The sequence below is a fragment of the Schistocerca cancellata genome, chromosome 2 (assembly GCF_023864275.1).
Source record: "Schistocerca cancellata isolate TAMUIC-IGC-003103 chromosome 2, iqSchCanc2.1, whole genome shotgun sequence".
In the NCBI taxonomy this organism is placed as follows: domain Eukaryota; kingdom Metazoa; phylum Arthropoda; class Insecta; order Orthoptera; family Acrididae; genus Schistocerca; species Schistocerca cancellata.
In genome coordinates this window covers 929,581,832-929,590,079 of record NC_064627.1, presented here as the reverse complement: position 1 = coordinate 929,590,079, position 8,248 = coordinate 929,581,832, and positions in this window count along the sequence as shown.

Genomic DNA, 8,248 nt, shown 5'->3' with positions numbered 1-8,248 from the left:
TAAAATTTTAGAAAATAACTTTTCTGTTACAATGAAAATACCTTGAGCAGGTGTCAATACTTCTAAGGGTATCTTCTTCAGAAGGAAACAAATTATAAAGTAAACATATTATAAAAGAAACATCTAAAGTACTTAATATTTGACACTACTGAAAAGATGAACTTGGAATAAAAATGGTACTTAATTACATGACGTTAAAATTGTAAATATACATGATGAGCTAAGGAGCTCAAGTCAAACGGTAGAAAATATGGAATAAAGTCCTCCATGCAAACAGTAAAAATTGTTACATATGTACAGCTTGTTACAAGAGCAGACATTGGACAGATGGTGTGGCAACTAGTTACAAAATATGGTTTAGAGCGTGCCACTTACGCGATAGTAGCGTGGTAAACGCTCAGCTGTATGAAATACCTAACTGTTACAATAACACATCAAACTAAACTAAACTCCTCCCGAACAGGCCATGAAGGCCCAACGGCACCGATCGGCCGCCGTGTCATCCTCAGCCCACAGGCGTCACTGGATGCGGATATGGAGAGGGGTATGCGGTCAGCACGACGCTCTCCCGGCCGTATGTCAGTTTACTGGACCGGAGCCGCTACTTCTTAATCAAGCAGCTCCTCAGTTTGCTTCACAAGGGCTGAGTGCGCCCCGTTTGCCAACAGCGCTCTGCAGACAAGATGGTCACCCATCCAAGTGGTTGCTCAGCCCGACAGCGCTTAACTTCGGTGACCTGATGGGAACCGGTGTTACCCCTGCGGCAAGGCCGTTGGCACAGTTATACATCGGCATGATACATATATCGTTGTTTTAAACAAAATAAATTGTATGCAGCGTAAAAGACAGGATGTGTAAAAGATACAAAACTAATAAAATATATTTATTTTAAAATGACTAGACAATATGTACCATAAATGAATAAAATGGTTAATCCTAAACACGTTCTGGGAATAAAGAACGTACTGTAGCGCGATTTAATCAAGATGTTACAATAAGAAAAAAAAGTGGGGAGGGGGGGGGGGAGAAATGTGATTTAGATAAAATCTGCAAAACAGACTGTGGTATACCACATTGTACAATCGATGAGGAAGTAGAGAGTCCATAAAGGAAAGGGACAAACAACGTTTCCGAAATAGAACTGAACGGAAACATCAACCACAGCACCATTTAGTTGCTACCAGTGGTTTGAAGACGTCGAGGAAGCTTTTGTTTCGCGACTGTAATTGTTTGTTTAAGACGAGGCCATCGTTACTGACCATATGTCTAAAGATATCAAGTTCTGCCTACGAAGTCTTTCGCGACGTATTTCTTGAATAATAATCTCTCGGTGTACATGCCGCGTCAATTCAGGCGACGACCATAGGGGTAGTGGACGACAGCTTGGAGTTTTATCCTGAATTGACGCGGCATGTACACCGAGAGATTTTTATTCGATATTAAGTTCTTCCAAGAGAGCGAGTTTCCACCCTTTCTTCTCTTTATGTAGAATCGTCATTTCACTACACCTTTTGGATTGCTATCCTATAATAATAAATGCTCCGCGAAAGTGGAATTACGAACATTAGTCGCATTGCATACGCCAACTCAAGTGCGAGACAGTCGAGCACCCGCCCTATTGCCCTGATAGAATTTCTAAATTTAGAAAAATCTGTTGACAGTGTTGACTGGAATCGACCACGTCAAATTCTGAGGGGTAACAGGGTTCAAAATGGCTCTGAGCACTATGGGGCTTAACTTCTGAGGTCATCAGTCCCATACAACTTAGAACTACTTAAACCTAACTAACCTAAGGACATCACACACACCCATTCCCGAGGCAGGATTCGAACCTGCGACCGTAGCGGTCGCGCAGTTCCAGACTGTAGCGCCTAGAACCGCTCGGCCACCCCGGCCGGCAAGGGTAGCAGGAGATAAAATACAGGAAGCGAACAGTTAGCTACTATTTGTACACAAACCAGACGACAGTCTAAAAATCTGAAGGACATTTAGATGAAGCAGTAGTTTCGAAGGGCGTGGGTCATGGTAATAACCTATCACCAATGTAATTCAGCAACCAGTAAAGGAAGCCATTGAGAAAAATTCTTTTCTTTGTTGTTATTTCATCCCAACGCCCCACATGTTTGATGGGCGTGGGTGGGGGGGGGGTGTTGTGGGGGGGGGGGGTGTCTGCGCGTTACAGTACTCCGTTCTTCAGCCAAGAGTATTCATAAAAGATGCCAAATATGATAGAAAAATAAAAATATGAGGACTGTTTACGTTTTAAGTTAAAAGAGTAATGGCGGACTACTAAAAGATGAAAAAATGTACACAATTTAAAAACAGTGGCGATGAGGTGATATTCTTCCATGAAAAAAATAAAAAAAGCGGTGGAGCACTGCACTGTTACTCAAAACCTGAAGGACCTGCACTGGGTGAAAATGTATTGTGGGAGGAGAGAATATGTTTCATAGAGGTGGCGGGGTAGGTGTCTATTAGGAGGAAGAAATATGGACATCATAGGTAGAGGTGAAGCAGATGTGGGAATACAGACGTTGGGAAGGACAGAGGGTGATTGAGAAATTTGGGAAGCAAATCTAAACTTAGGGAGAAGAGGTATAAACGTTGAGATTTGCCGACGGCACACTTCAATTGATAGGAGTGGGCAGTATTTAGAAAGATATTAAAGACGAACATCAACAAAAGTGAGAAAGGGTAACTGGATGAAGTCGAGTTAAATGTCGAGGGAATTAAATCAGATAATAAAGACACTAAAAATGTAAGACGCGATCAAAAAGTTTCCGTTTGAGGGCACTGCTGCAGCGTATATGTAACGTAGGGCCTCGGACGCGAGTATGTAAGACCGACGCACGCAAGGGAATAGCGTGGCATTCGTGTTTTTCCGACGTGCATGCGGAAACGTGGACTATGGTGACGTTAAACAATCGCCGTTGAACGTGCTGTCGAACGCTCAGACATTATGCGACGTGGGCATACGTTTGTGTGCTTCAATGTGCCATACTAAAGCCCTGAATAAAGAAAGAGCAACAAGTTTTTATATGTGGATTGCCGATAACCGAGCGCTTCCATTGGGCAGTTGAGCATCACTTGGTACAAGGCTGCCAGTTTGGACCCAAGCAGTACATGCGAGTAAGTGGGAAGAATGGTCTATTAGCTGGCCATTAAAATTGCTATACCAAGAAGAAATGCAGATGATTAAAGGGTATTCATTGGACAAATATATTATACAAGAACTGACATGTGATTACATTTTCACGCAATTTGGGTGCATAGATCCTGAGAAATCAGTACCCAGAACAACCACCTCTGACCATAATAACGACCTTGATACGCCTGGGCATTGAGTCAAACAGAGCTTGGATGGCGTGTACAAGTACAGCTGCACATGCAGCTTCAATACGATACCACAGTTCATCAAGAGTAGTGACTGGCGTATTGTGACGAGCCAGTTGCTCGGCCACCATTGACCAGGCGTTTTCAATTGGTGAGAGATCTGGAGAATGTGCTGGCCAGGGCAGCAGTCGAACATTTTCTGTATCCAGAAAGGCATGTACAGGACCTGCAACATGCGGTCGTGCATTATCCTGCTGAAATGGTTTCGCAGGGATCGAATGACGGGTAGAGCCACGGGTCGTAACACATCTGAAATGTAATGTCCACTGTTCAAAGTGCCGTCAATGCGAACAAGAGGTGACCGAGACGTGTAACCAATGGCACCCCATGCCATCACGCCGGGTGGTACGCCAGTATGGCGATGACGAATACACGCTTCCAATGTGCGTTCACCGCGATGTCGCCAAACCGGATGCGACCATGATGATGCTGTAAACAAAACCTGGATTCATCCGAAAAAATGACGTTTTGCCATTCGTGCACCCAGGTTCGTCGTTGAGTACACCATCGCAGCGCTCCTGTCTGTGATGCAGCGTCAAGGGTAACCGCTGCCATGGTCTCCGAGCATGCTGCTGCGAACGTCGTCGAACTGTTCGTGTACATGGATGTTGTCTTGCAAACGTCCCCATCTGTTGACTAGGGATCGAGACGTGGCTGCACGATCCGTTACAGCCATGCTGATAAGATGCCTGTCATCTCGACTGCTAGTGATACCAGGCCATTGGGATCCAGCACGGCGTTCCGTATTACCCTCCTGAGCCCACCGGTTCCATATTCTGCTAACAGTCACTGGATCTCGACCAACGCGAACAACAATGTCGCGATACGAAAAAACCGCAATCGCGATAGGCTACAATCCGACCTTTATCAAAGTCGGAAATGTGATGGTACGCATTTCTCCTCCTTACATGAGGCATCACAACAACGTTTCACCAGGGAACGCCGGTCAACTGCTGTTGGTGTATGAGAAATCGGTTGGAAACTTTCCTCATGTCAGCACGTGGTAGGTGTGAATTCTCTGAAAAGCTAATCATCTGCATATCACAGCATCTTCTTCCTGTAGGTTAAATTTCGCGTCTGTAGCACGTCATCTTCGTGGTGTAGCAATTTTAATGGCCAGTAATGTATATAGTGGCGTGTCAAACTTACTGACTCGTTTTATATTAAATTAAGAACATAATATAAGGTGTCAACTAATCTTTTGTGAAGAGTGCCGCAGTGACGTGCAGTAAACTGCTATGCGATGGCAGAGGGTGGGGCAGGGTTTTTTTTTCGTATTTCACTGGACAGGATTGCGGAAAGATGCTATATACGGCTGTATCGAAGTAGAAGGAAGGACATTTCCATACGAGTCTGCTAGACTACATGAAATGAAGAAACATTTCTCTCATTGTAGATTACTTAACAATGAGCTTGAATATTAGCTCATTATGTGGTACTTGCATTACGTAATCACGGACATCGTAATTGATAGCGTACTGGACTCAAAATGCAACGTTTCAAGATCAGTCCTCATTACGAGCAATTCTTTTTACTTTCTTTGTAATACAGTTATGTATGAGGTTTAAATTCCGCGTTATATTACATTTTAATATCTATTTTCATTAATTAGCTTCATATAACATTTGATCAATTTGAGATGAATCACGGGAATGATGTTAAGAAACAGTATTTCATGCTTGATGCAGATCTTATTCTGAAGAATCTGAGAAGTCATATAACAATTTCCGTCCTTATTTCTCCCAAACAAGTCGTTGAAAACTAAAATTTCCAACTTCCAGTAATGTCAATCGATCCTGTTGTAAAGCTGTATGATTTTGCCAAAGAATAAAAATAGGACACTGCTTGGATCTCACGAGAAAATGTAATAGGACCACAGCATTACCATAAAATGAAAGTTGGCCCTGCTTAAGCATTTTAAAATCATAGTGTTTCAGCATCAGTTATGTAATAGAACAACAGATACTTTAGGGTTCTGCTGCGTCAACTGCGTATTTTATAGATATAGTTTTCCGACTGTTTAAATTAATAATCTCGATGAACTGAAAAACTGCAGTGTGTCAAGCTCTTGGAGGCAAACACGATGACGCCCTGAAGTTCTCCACTAGCTTTAGTAGATCTGAAGATCTGGAGAAGAGACACATGGAAAACAATAGTCGATCTGTCAACAACAACAGGAGTTAACACTCAGAATCAACTTTCGAACGAAAAAGATTTCCACTGTGTTTTATTGGGCAGGCTTTCACTAGATGCCTTGGAAAAGCTTTCCGGCATTGTTCAAGTAAATAATCGCATTTCCAGATTCCTTCAGTTCTATGATAATTCTGCGGCTGATTGCTGTGTCACAATATTTGCGTCGCAGTCGGCATGGCAGGTATCAGACAGAAATGCTCAGTTGCTCACCGGCTACCCAGAACACCCGCGTGCTTGTGATGAGTCAGAACGCACCAACGGTGCAGCCCTACCTGTGAGTTCAAATTTAGACACAAGCGCCGTAGATAAGATTTCACAAGAGGAAGAACAGTTTCTGAATTATCTAGCAAGGAAAACAGTCGAACAAGTTAAACAGAAATACGTGTATGTGGTGTGTAATGTGTACCACTTTAAGCAGGTGGACAGTTTGAATGACTAGATCAACCAAACTCAGAATTACACGATCGGCGACAGCTTGAAATTTTTATCAGAAGCAGTTTTAAACATTATTCAAATGGGAAAAAAATGTCTATGTGAATGGAAAACAAATGTTGGAATCGGAATTATCGCTTCAAGTACTGGAGGGAGATGCATGTAAAGCAGCCAAGAAACACCCTTATAGTATTCGGTTTGTCACACTGTCGCAGAGATAGTTGTACGTGTATTTTTGACAAAAGAGTGTACATTATTTTGAGGAAATACAACCGCCAGACAGAGATGGACTCCACTTACGGTTGCCATCCGTCCCAGTATCTATCGGGGTCGTCACCGTTATGGTCTTTCTTGTCCCGACATCCCGACAAGACCCAATTTTGTCCCGATTTTGCAATAGTGTTAAGAGCTGGACTGATGAAAGAAATCAACTGCTGCCAGAACCCTTGGAATCAATCTTACAGCGCCAGTTTAATTACAACTGACTTGCATGGAGTTTTATAAATACGTAAAAGGAAAAAAAGACTTGCTGAAAAAGGTGAAATCTTTCGAAATATACGGTATACCAACTAATTCTGCCGCAACAAGTTCCCTGTAATTGCGTTCTAAATAAAACGTAACTATATTAAACAAATTTTTTACTTTACGTCTACACTCCCACCTCAGAGCGGCGCAATGAGGTATGGCAACCCTAACGTCACAACAAAATTACAGGAATGAGAAATGCGGTAAGGTTATTTTAAGAGGCAGGCACCAGGCAAATAATTTATTTCATGTATTTTTTTGTTAATTATTTTATGTAAATGCAAAAAGAGCTATAATCTGCAAAACAAACAGAAACATTCAAGACGTTAATACATAAACAGAAGTATGCGTTTGTGTTCCAATACGGCCTGCAATTCACAAACATCTGCGTCACAAACTGAATGGGCATCACATATAATTCTGTTATATCTCGAGCATGTATTACTATTACAGAAAGAAGTTCAAGAAAGTTTTAGCCCTATTGTGGAGGAAAAGAAATGCTATGATCTCATAGACGGATTTTTTTATTCACTTTATTCACTTTACATTTTTTTCAAGAAAAAGTGCTGGAAAGAAGATATGCGAGGAATGCATGGATTAAAGAAAGGGACAATATGACATTGAAGGAAAGATACTATAAACTCCGCCAAGAAACGCAAAGAACCCTAAGACAAGAGAAAAGGGAATACTATAACAATATGATCAGAGAAGCAGAGGATGATTTCCATCATCACAGGACAAGGCAGATGTATCAAAACATTAAAAAAAAATCCTTTGGTAAATACAATAAAAGGGAACAGTTTATAAAGGATCAGTATGGGAAAATATTGACCAACAAAAGTGACATACAAAACAGATGGAAGACATACTTTTCACAACTTCTCAACTACAATGACCCACACTCTTACTTTAAATTGGAAGAACCTGATACAATTGATACAGCTGATACAGTTACTACCCTATCAGTAAATGAAATACAGCAAGCAATAAAGAAATTGAAGAATAACAAGGCTTGTGGCGATGACAAGACATACGCCTAGTTATTAAAGAATGGAGGTCCACAACTGGAATTAGAAATATAAGCGTTAATAGAAACAATATGGGAGACGGAAACCATTCCTGCAGATTGGAAAACTGCAATTGTGTGCCCCATATTTAAGAAGAATGATCCACTAGTTTGTGATAACTACAGAGGAATTGCCTTACTGGATGTCACCTACAAAATCTTATCAAGCTGCCTATTAAACAGGTTGATACTGAAACGTCCCCTTTGAACAATTATAGAATTACTGTGCTGATAAACCTCTTACATTATTTGCTTTTCAAACAGCTGATCAAAACTGAACGTACTCAAACATTAACTAAAGTGACACACAATATTTTTAGCGCAACGCAATCTGACTTTCAAAAATCCCTACAAAAGAATGGCCCTGACTAACATTAAACTATACCTTTCACAAATCACTTACCTCACAAAAATCTTCATTACTCGAACTACTGCAATACAGCGAGCGCCACTACTGCCAGCTAAATAAAAGATTCAAACTACTGAAGGCACTAACTACTGATAGGCATAGTTAGCAAATGAAAGATTTTAATAGAGAACAAACAATGTATTTACCTTAATAGTGTTGAAAAATCATAATATACATAGCAGTTCATGCCATCCAGCCTTACAAATTTCAAATCTGCGCCAGTTCTCTTC